Below are 11,704 nucleotides of genomic sequence, written 5' to 3'. Positions count from 1 at the left end.
TTTAGATTCACAGCTCGATTGGCTCATCTGCTGTTTTCATTTGAGGAAGGGGTGGGCAGAAGACTCCGAGGTTTTTGCATATGTTTAGCGATAACTTGTAGTAGCGAAGTTTCTATGCAAAATGCATCAAAGTGATCAGGTCTTGTCTCCCCACATAATTACTAGTGGTGAAATGAAAGTGAAATTGAAGTTCTTGAATTTCGAAGGCAAAAACAAATACATGATCTGAAAGGTCTGTTTCGTGAATTCCCTTTCTCGTCACGTCACGGTTTCCAGCGCTGCTTTCGTGTTATCGTTTGTTTTCGGGGTCACATCGTGGGCTTTTGTTTACGTTCCCGTGCGTTTTTGTTTCGGTGTCTGTCTGGTTATTGGTGTACTAGCTGACAGTATCCACCTGTTCTGTGTTTAGTCCTTAATTACATTGTCTGTTTCTTTGTCTCACGGCAAAGCCTTATTTTCTAGTTCTGCTTGTGTGTTTTTGACCTTTACCTGTTTTTGCTTGTTTCTAGTTTATTGCTGTGTACTTGTTTTGTTTTGTTTTTTTTTAGCCCCGACATACACGGAAGTCTGAAAGAAAGTGTGACCATCAAACTATACACTGCAAAAGCTGTAGAGATTAGATTGATGGACACACACGCACTCACACGCACGCACACTCACACACACACTTCTATACTATTCAATCAGTCTGCTGTAAGAAATACGAACATCATATCTATAGCAACGTCATCATCTGGGAAAGAAAATCAATGCATGATTAAACCTTTTATAAAGCTCTGCTTTTGTCTCTCACTTTCTCCTGCTCTGGAGTGTGTGTTTGTGTGTGTGTGTTTCATAGTTTTAATATCATGGCAGGGACCAAATGTCTCCACGAGGATATAAGTATGTGACAGTTCTGATGTTGGCTGGATATTTTGTTGGTCCTCACAAGGAAAAGTGCTTTATTTATTTATTTATTTATTTATTTATTTATTTAAAACAAAAACTGCAGGCTTTATTAAAAAAAAGAAAGAGAAAAAAAGAGACGAGGGGTTTCATACTGGTTACTGTAGTAGGGTTAGGGTTAGATTTATGTGGAGCAGAGCATGAATTAGCCGTGTTAATAATTAATGGTGGTTCGATGGAAGGTCCTCATAAGGATAGTATGATTGTGTGTGTGTGTGTGTGTGTGTTTGTGTGAGTGGGTGCATGTGTTGGTGCATGTGGGGTTGTGAGTGTGTGGGTATATGTGTATGCATGTGTGTGTGTGTGTGTGCGTATGTGTGTGTGTGTGTGTTAAACGAGAGCTGCTGAATGCTAATAGAAAATAACAGCAGGATCTGAAATGTCACCTTAGCTTTGTATTAGTCAAAATCAATCTTCAAATACGTGTGTGTGTGTGTGTGTGTGTGTGCGCGCGCGTGCGTGCACCCATATTGCAGAGCAACACTGTGTGAAGTGTGACCATCATCTGTTAGTGAGAAATCTGTGCTTGTGAAACCCTGATGCATGTGACGATTATGAATGTCTATTTCTGAACATCAGAGGAAATGTACAGAGGCAGAGCAGAACGGTTCACCGTGAGGACCTGTTCAGGCGTGAGTGGGGGTCGCGCACGCTTTTCTGTGTACGTGCCGGATGTGTACGTGTGCGTACGCATAGAAAACTTCAGCTCTACACCGTCCACGTCCACACTGTCGAACACTGATTTAAGCGTACTGCGGATTTTCTTCAGTTATCTTCTGATGCTTCTCTTTCCTTTATTTATTTATTTATTTATATTATTTTTTAAAAATGTATTTATTTATTTGTTTGTTTGTTTGTTTCCAGTACTGTGACTTTACATTCATGGGCTCATGTTCTACGTGTCTCGTTGTGTGTGATAGCATAATGGTTTGATTTAGTTCAAATATATTCTCATCACCGCCCCCTAGTGGCCAAAGCCCCAGTGCAAGGAATTTTGGTCCCTGAAAAGGGGGTCGTGGTGGGCGGATTTTGGCCTGGAGTTTATTTAATAAAGCACTCAGTCATGAGAGGGTGCGCATTACACTGAATTTATCTCTACCCCAAACCCCCCTACCTATTATAAAGTCCTGGAAAGGCCCACTCTAAAACAGGGGTGTCCGATCTTATTCGGAAAGGCCCTGTGTGGGTGCAGGTTTTCATTCCAACCAAGCAGGAGTCAGATCGGAACACCCCTGCGCTAAAGTGTCGTACTGTTTATATAAAACAGTAAATCATTTCATTCATTAATAATATTCGCAGTAAACAATTCTAATGTGAACACCACAAAAAAGCGCTTCATCCATGGTTTTTTTTCTTAAGTCTCGGCGAAGATAGACAAGATAGACGGTGTTCGGTTCCGTTTATTTTCGGCAGAAAGCACGATAACACGATTCAGGGATCAGCAGCACTTCGGTATGTTTCTCTCCAGATGAAAGAACATGTAGGATATGAGCCTCATCTGCGGTCGATCGTGTAGCGTTCGCACCCGCTACATCCACAAAACAACAGATAGCAAGTGAATACAGTCGTGTAGCCAAGACACAGAGATATTTAGCAAGACCAGTTCCCGAGATCGAGTACAAATGCCGATAAGTCCAAGTCCATACCGAAAATCTCAAGTCTCATGAAAGAACTCGAGTGGTACAGCGCTAAGTGAAGCGAACCTTAACGTGAAGGTCCGTTCACACATACAGCGACTCTCGCAGCGACTAAGCGACCGGAGACCGTTCGGGCGATTTGGGCGGCGTGAGCGATGGGTCTAGGTGTGGGCGTGTCCAGCGATGCGACAAAGTTGAGAAAAGTTGAACTTTATGCAAATTAGGAGTGACTTGGTACGGTGACTACCAATGGGAGTGAAGACGGTAGATCCGAACGTGGTCCGAATTCTTTTGTGGACCCAGACAGTCCAGCGCTCGTGCTTTCGCCTCAGATAGATACACACACACACACACACACACACTGCTTCGCCTTCATCTCGTAGGATATGATGCATAGATGCACTGGTGAATTTTATATACAAACGCTCTCCCTCTAGAATGTTTCATTTTAGCGGTAAGAAAACTGGCTAGTTGCGCCACCCACTGAGATATGTTACTATGGAAACCAGTAGTTAGGAACACCTACTGTCGACTTCATAGTACAGCGACTGGCGACTGGGAGCGCTAAACTCGCTGTGTGTGTGTGTGTGTGTGAATGCATCTTAAAAAGTTACTCAACTTAAAAAAAAAACTAAACATGACTCGTAAGTGAATATTTACTCTGTGTGTGTGTGTGTGTGTGTGTGTGTGTGTGTGTAAAGAAGGAGAGAGTAGGTGGTTGCATAGGTGTGAATATTGGATGTGCGTGTGTGTGTGTGTGTGTAAGGAAGGAGAGAGTAGGTGGTTGGGTGGGTGTTGTGAATATTGGATTTGTGTGCGTGTGTGTGTGTGTGTGTAAGGAAGGAGAGTGTAGGTGGTTGGGTGGGTGTTGTAAATATTGGATTTGTGTGCGTGTGTGTGTGGGGGGGGGGTTCTGATAAAGAAAGAGAAAAGTGTGTGCGTACAGTAGACAATAGCAGCTTGTAATAGAGAGCTTAAGAGAAGCGGAGTTATAGATCTGACACGAAGAAGGAAAAAACAAACGAATAAAGATCAATAAGGAAATAAATAAATAAATAAATAAATAACTAAATAAATGGGGAGAAGAAGAAAGAAGCACACAAAGAAAGTGCACATGGATGGAGAGAATGAAAGCACACGCAAAGGGGGGTGAATAGAGAGAAGAAAACAGGATAAAAGGCTGCGAGAAGTAAATGTGGATGGAGAGATGAAGAGATGAATGGAAAAGGAGAAGAAGATAGGAAAACACGAAGGAAAGATGAATGAAGGAAAGTGGATGGGGGGGGGAGAGGAGAGCACGAGGACAGGGCAGATGATTGAAGAAATCTGAGGAAAGAAAAGAGAAACAGATGGACGGAGGAAGACGGGAAAACGCGAAAGAGAAAATGAATGAAGAAGAGGAGGAATGGGGAGAGAAAGACACAAGGAAAGTACAAATGAATGCAAAGAAACGTGGGAAAGAAGAGAGGAAAGCATGGTTAGGGGAATGAGGGAAGACGAAGAGAATCCAGAAAGGGAAGAAGAATGAGGGAGAAGGCGGAAATCAGGAAAGGAGAGCGAATAAGGGAGAGGAAAAGAATGCAGGAAGTGGAAGAAAATGAAGAAAGGAAATAGGAAGGAGGGAAGAGTAGGACCGTGAAGAAGGGATAGGAGAATGAGGGAGGAAACGGTAAATGAGGGGAAAAAAGGAAAAAGAAGGAAAATGAGGAAGGAAAAGACGAGAAGAACGAGGGAAGAAGAGTAAACAAGGAAGTAGAAGAAGAACGAGGGAAGAAGAGTAAACGAGGCAGTGAAAGAAGAACGAGGGAAGAAGAGTAAACGAGGCAGTGAAAGAAGAACGAGGGAAGAAGAGTAAACGAGGAAGTGAAAGAAGAACGAGGGAAGAAGAGTAAACGAGGACGTAAAAGAAGAACGAGGGAAGAGTAAACGAGGAAGTAGAAGAATGAGGGAAGAAGAGTAAAGGAGGAAGTAAAAGAAGAACGAGGGAAGAAGAGTAAACGAGGAAGTAAAAGAAGAACGAGGGAAGAAGAGTAAATGAGGACGTAAAAGAAGAACGAGGGAAGAAGAGTAAATGAGGACGTAAAAGAAGAACGAGGGAAGAAGAGTAAACGAGGAAGTAAAAGAAGAATGAGGGAAGAAGAGTAAATGAGGACGTAAAAGAAGAACGAGGGAAGAGTAAACGAGGAAGTAAAAGAAGAACGAGGGAAGAAGAGTAAACGAGGAAGTGAAAGAAGAACGAGGGAAGAAGAGTAAATGAGGAAGTAAAAGAAGAACGAGGGAAGAAGAGTAAATGAGGAAGTGAAAGAAGAACGAGGGAAGAAGAGTAAATGAGGAAGTAAAAGAAGAACGAGGGAAGAAGAGTAAACAAGGAAGTAGAAGAATGAGGGAAGAAGAGTAAACGAGGAAGTAAAAGAAGAACGAGGGAAGAAGAGTAAACGAGGAAGTGAAAGAAGAACGAGGGAAGAAGAGTAAATGAGGAAGTAAAAGAAGAACGAGGGAAGAAGAGTAAACGAGGAAGTAGAAGAATGAGGGAAGAAGAGTAAACGAGGAAGTAAAAGAAGAACGAGGGAAGAAGAGTAAATGAGGAAGTAAAAGAAGAACGAGGGAAGAAGAGTAAACAAGGAAGTAGAAGAATGAGGGAAGAAGAGAAAACGAGGAAGTAAAAGAAGAACGAGGGAAGAAGAGTAAATGAGGAAGTAAAAGAAGAACGAGGGAAGAGGAGTAAATGAGGAAGTAGAAGAACGAGGGAAGAAGAGAAAACGAGGAAGTAAAAGAAGAACGAGGGAAGAAGAGTAAATGAGGAAGTAAAAGAAGAACGAGGGAAGAGGAGTAAATGAGGAAGTAGAAGAACGAGGGAAGAAGAGAAAACGAGGAAGTAAAAGAAGAACGAGGGAAGAAGAGTAAACAAGGAAGTAGAAGAATGAGGGAAGAAGAGAAAACGAGGAAGTAAAAGAAGAACGAGGGAAGAAGAGTAAATGAGGAAGTAAAAGAAGAACGAGGGAAGAGGAGTAAATGAGGAAGTAGAAGAACGAGGGAAGAAGAGAAAACGAGGAAGTAAAAGAAGAACGAGGGAAGAAGAGAAAACGAGGAAGTAAAAGAAGAACGAGGGAAGAAGAGTAAACGAGGAAGTAGAAGAAGAACGAGGGAAGAGGAGTAAACGAGGAAAGGGCAGATAATTGAGGGACACAGTTTGAGACAAGGACGGATGAACTGATAGATGAAAAAACAGAATGCATGAGGCAAGGGGGAGAGGAATGAAGAGAAGACAAGGAAATGTAATGTGATGAATGGCAAAGATAACAGGAAACACAAGGAAAGGTGTTGAATATAGAGAAACAGAGAGAACAGGAAAACATGGCGGAAGTGCATGAGGAGAGTGAAGAGAACGACAGACATAAGTATAAGGGAAGGAGAGAAAAGGATGAAAGGATGAGAGAATAAAACAAAACAGGGAAGAAAAAGCAGTGTGAGCTTCAGCAAGATTACTGTACAGTCGACATTCAACAGAGGATCTAATGAGCCATGAATGGAGAGAAAATGAGAGAAAAAGACAAGGAAAGGGCAGATAAATGGAGGGAGGAAGAAGGGAAACATGGCAGGAGGAGTGTGTATGACTGAAGAGAAGCGGAAGAGAGGAAAGGATAAACAACGCAGCAACATCATCAGGGAGTAGTGGGAGATGAAGATAAAGTCCATGAGCCATGACCTCAGAGCCAAGTTTCTGTCTGTCTCTCTCTCTTCCTCCTCTCTCAAACTCTCTCTCTCTCTCTTCCTCCTCTCTCATACTCTCTCTCTCTCTCTCTCTTCCTCCTCTCTCTCTCTCTCTCTTCCTCCTCTCTCTCTCTCTCTCTTCCTCCTCTCTCATACTCTCTCTCTCTCTCTCTCTTCCTCCTCTCTCTCTCTCTCTTCCTCCTCTCTCTCTCTCTTCCTCCTCTCTCATACTCTCTCTCTCTCTTCCTCCTCTCTCATACTCTCTCTCTCTCTTCCTCCTCTCTCTCTCTCTCTTCCTCCTCTCTCATACTCTCTCTCTCTCTCTTCCTCCTCTCTCATACTCTCTCTCTCTCTTCCTCCTCTCTCATACTCTCTCTCTCTCTCTCTTCCTCCTCTCTCATACTCTCTCTCTCTCTTCCTCCTCTCTCTCTCTCCTTCCTCTCTCATACTCTCTCTCTCTTCCTCCTCTCTCATACTCGCTCTCTCTTCCTCCTCTCTCATACTCTCTCTCTCTGTCTCTTCCTCCTCTATCATACTCTCTGTCTCTCCTTCTTGTCCTTCTTTCTGTCTCTTCCTCTGCTCTCTCTCTCTTGCTATCTCTGTCTCTCTCTGTCTCTTTCATATTTCTCTCTCTTTCTCCTTTTTGGCTCTCTCTCCTTTCTGATGCTATCTCTGTTTCTCTATGTATCTTTCTCCTCTGTCTCTCTCTCTCCCCTCTCTGATGCTCTCTCTCTGTCTCTTTCTCCTCTCTGTCTCTCTCGGTCTCTTTCTCCTCTCTGTCTCTCTTTCTCTCTATCTCCTCTCTGTCTCTCTCTGTCTCTTTCTCCTCTCTCTCTGTCTCTTTCTCCTCTCTCTCTGTCTCTGTCTTTCTCCTCTCTGTCTCTCTCTCTCTTTCTCCTCTCTGTCTGTCTCTTTCTCCTCTTTGTCTCTCTCTGTCTCTTTCTCCTCTCTGATGCTCTCTCTCTGTCTCTTTCTCCTCTCTGTCTCTCTCTGTCTCTTTCTGCTACCTGTCTCTCTCTTTCTCTTTCTCCTCTCTGTCTCTTTCTGCTCTCTGTCTCTCTCTCTCTGTCTCTTTCTGCTATCTGTCTCTCTCTTTCTCTTTCTCCTCTCTGTCTCTTTCTCCTCTCTGTCTCTCTCTGTCTCTTTCTGCTATCTGTCTCTCTCTGTCTCTTTCTCCTCTCTGTCTCTTTCTCCTCTCTGATGCTCTCTCTCTGTCTCTCTCTGTCTCTTTCTGCTATCTGTCTCTCTCTGTCTCTTTCTCCTCTCTGTCTCTTTCTCCTCTCTGTCTCTTTCTCCTCTCTGTCTCTCTCTGTCTCTTTCTGCTATCTGTCTCTCTCTGTCTCTTTCTCCTCTCTGTCTCTTTCTCCTCTCTGATGCTCTCTCTCTGTCTCTCTCTGTCTCTGTCTCTCTCTGTCTCTCTCTGTCTCTATCTCCTCTCTGTCTCTCTCTGTCTCTTTCTCCTCTCTGATGCTCTCTCTGTGAGATACAGTCATAATAACCCGCCCTTTAGTTGTAGTAATTTGCGCATATTATTTTCAGGCTGCAGTAAACACTGTTAATGTTAAATTCTTCTATTTGCGTGACTTCATTATTTGCCATTGTTAGCGCGCATCGTGATTCCCAGTGAGATTCGCATCAGGAGTTTTGGTTTGTATTCTCGTTGTGCATTTGTTTACTACGCATCTGTGCCTTTGTTTCTGTTATGACGCCCCTGTTCCGTCATTGCTTTGTTGCCTGAGTGTGTTCACCTGTTCTGTGTTTGGCTCCTGATGAGTTTGCCTTCTTATCTCCTCTGTGTGTCAGTGGGCCTTATTTATCCGTCTTTTAGTAATGCTGTGTGTAAATGTTTGTGCAAACCGAACTGAACTAAACGTTTCCACTAGATTTACAAAACTTGCCGAGACTCTGATCGTATTTGCACTTGAGTGTGGACGTTATGTCGATGAACGAATGCCAGTTGGCTGTAAATGACCGGTTGCACAGCTGATTACGTGCGTTCATTAAATGCCAAACGGACACAAAAAAGCCAAAAAGCAAAAACAGATTTTCTCAGAGGTAAAAGTTATTTTGATTCACGTCTATGGCAATAAAAAAAAAATACATTATTTGACAGCATAATAACATCAAGTGAAAGGCCAAAATCTGGGGTTAAAATCCTGAAAAGGTGAATTAGATGGGTGATCATTGACAACAACAGATCACGCAGAGTATCTGCAATATTTTTTTTTCCTTCAGAGAGAAGAGTTTTAGTGACTCTTGGAAAGAAATCCCTCGTGGCTTCTCTTTAGAAAAGCAGAAGAACATGTGTCTATAGGAAGCGAATGATCCGCAGCACACTAGGGAGTATACGGCACGTTACAGCTTGAGACATACCATATCCATACCATCACTTATCAGTAACCGGCTTTGATAAAGCGTCGCGCAGCATTAAATCACGACATGCTTAATTGAATGACCGGTCTTATTAATCTTAGGTGGTTTTCACACTGGGCGCATTTGCTGCGGTCCGAATCCGAGTGCGATTGCTCAGAGCGCCCCCTGCTGCCTTGATCACTTGATCACAGAGAACACAAGGCGACTCAGCATATTTATTTATTTTTTATTATTATTTTGGTGCTATTATGCAGCTTAATGTGTGTCCCACAATGTTCACCTGTCACTCATGGGACATGTGTGTTGTGGAAACTAATGATGTCAGATGTCGTCAACACACACGAAGCTTACTTTACGTCCTGAACAAGACCCGAATACGAGTTGTGTTCACATTCACGGGAATCGCGGCACAGTTCCAGTGCGACCGAACTCAGACAACCTCCTATAGTTCTCGGGTTCAGTACCGCGGTGAGCTTCCCGGTCCGCAGGACAGCGTTCACATTACGATTTTTCATGCAAACCGTGCACTGTTTCGGACTAAACTGCCCAATGTGAATGCCTCCTTAATTTATGCATTTATGTTTGTTGACTTTCTTTATTTATTTCATATTTATTTTTTCCTTAAGGGAGCACGGTGGCTTAGAGGTTAACACGTTCGCCTCACGCCTCCAGGCTCGGGGGTTCGATTCCCACCGTGGCCCTGTGTGTGCGGAGTTTGCATGTTCTCCCCGTGCTGCGGGGGTTTCCTCCGGGTACTCTGGTTTCCTCCCCCAGTCCAAAGACATGCATGGAAGGCTGATTGGCGTGTCTAAAGTGTCCGTAGTGTATGAATGGGTGTGTGAGTGTGTATGTGATTGTGCCCTGCGATGGATTGGTGCCCTGTCCAGGGTGTACCCCGCCTTGTGCCCCATGCTCCCTGGGATAGGCTCCAGGTTCCCCGTGACCCTGAAAAGGATAAGCGGTATAGAAGATGGATGGATTTTTATCTTTACTTAATGCCATTAATAGGAAATGTCAAGGTTTCATAAAATGTTCATGAAATTTGTGTGTGTAACTGAAGAACACAAGCTGTTTAAACTTAACCGTGCAATCTGCATATAAAAGTGCAGTAACTCATCACAATATATATGATTTGAAGCCGATCAGTAAAGATTTAGATAAGTTAGTCTTCTTATGTGTAAAGTAGGATACGAATGTTTTTCTGAAATGACGCGATTTTCTTGAATACCAACGTTCACCTGAGAACGATTTATGAATAAATCGTTATTATGAATAAATCGGTTTGTATCCAGCTTGATACAATAAATGAGGCCCCTTGTTTGCCACCAACTGTTTTACATTATCAAGCGGTTGTTTCTACGCACCCCTGTTGTTGTGTTTGACCCATGCCTGTGTACCTGACCTGTAAATGTGGAAATGACTGTGATTACTCCGTCTGACTCCCGCGATGAACTTCTTGGATCTCTCTTAATAAAACACTTGCATCCTGCCTCCCATGGTATGCTAAATAGAAACTGCCCAATTTGCATATTCATTAAGACAAATTGGGAAAACCGACCAGATGTGTTATTTTGCTCATGTGAAAAAAAACAACAACAACAACAACAACAATCCTTCGTTGATTCTGCTCGTAAAAACAAAATTAAATCCTAGATTGCAGTGACTAAAGTCAAACTCAAAGCAGACTTTCATAATCACCAGTTTGGTCCCGTTTTCAATCGTCCATGAGTGGCTCTTCCTTTCACATAATTTCTTTCCATTCCGCCTCTTTCATTTGTAATTTATGATTAACCTTGACTCGCTGGCAGTGTGCCAATTCTCTCTGTCACACTCCCTCTCTCTCTCTCTCTCTCTCTCTTTCTTTCCCTGTGTGTCTCTCTGACTGTTTTAGTATACAATTTATATAAATAATAATAATTTTTTTTTTAATAATAAATAATTTTTGTATACAATAGCCTTCCTATAGTATAATGCATGTTTTATAGTATTATACATTATACTGAAAACATACCATATTTACTAATATAAACCATCAGATAAGCATGGTGGATGCACGTGCAGGCTTTTTATTAAAATCCGGTCACGATGCAGGTACGGACGCAAGTGCAGCAAACAAAACAGGGACTTAATCCAAAGACAGAGTCAAGATTCAGGCTAGGTTCAGGTTATTAACAAACAGTGTGGACTATGGCAGGCAAGATAAAAAAAACAAAACAAAACAAAAAAAAACACCAGAAACTAGATACAGTAAGACAATGAATCAACAGCTTGGTATCAACTGGCACAAAAGACACAGAGTGTATACTTCACCACGAACAAAGAAACACCAGGGCTTCAATACACAGACTAATCAAAGGGCAAACTGAAAACAGGTGAGAGTAATCATGACACAATAGAGAGGCAGCCAGTGACGAGACATGTGAGACGACAAGACATGAACCAAAACAAAACACACGTGCCAATGTAAACAAACACTGGACAACCCAGAAGTATGTACCATAGCGGCGTGAGGGGGAATTACGTGCCTGGCAGTAGCTACTCAAAGAGGTATGAGGTATTCTTTCCAGACCCTTCAAATTGACTGTCCCTCAGTAGTGAATGAACATCCAACCTCAATCTGGACAGCAGAATCTGTCACTATCATCAAAAAATGGCCAAAGACCCACCTCTTCCATGAACACTTACAGTAACTAACCCCTAACTTGTCCCCTTGCCCTCCCCCTTAAAAAATTATAATGATTCTGCACTGACACTGGATGTTACACCTCTACTCTGCATACTTCTCTCCTCTAGAACTCAATTCAAAATCTTGTATGATAACACTCCTTGTACTGTTCTCTGCTTGATATATGGCTTTGCTTTCTATTTCCTGATTCGTAAGTTGCTTTGGATGAAAGCATCTGTAAAATGTAAGTACAAGACAAACCGAATCTGTGAGGGCTGATGGGAAAAGAAGTCCAAGGTAGCTGAAACTGGTGCTGACTTGACTCAATATGTGACAATACGTGACATATTAATTTGCCTGTCTATTTTTGTGG

The sequence above is a fragment of the Ictalurus furcatus genome, chromosome 17 (genome assembly GCF_023375685.1).
Source record: "Ictalurus furcatus strain D&B chromosome 17, Billie_1.0, whole genome shotgun sequence".
NCBI lineage: Eukaryota > Metazoa > Chordata > Actinopteri > Siluriformes > Ictaluridae > Ictalurus > Ictalurus furcatus.
This window is presented reverse-complemented; position numbering follows the sequence as displayed.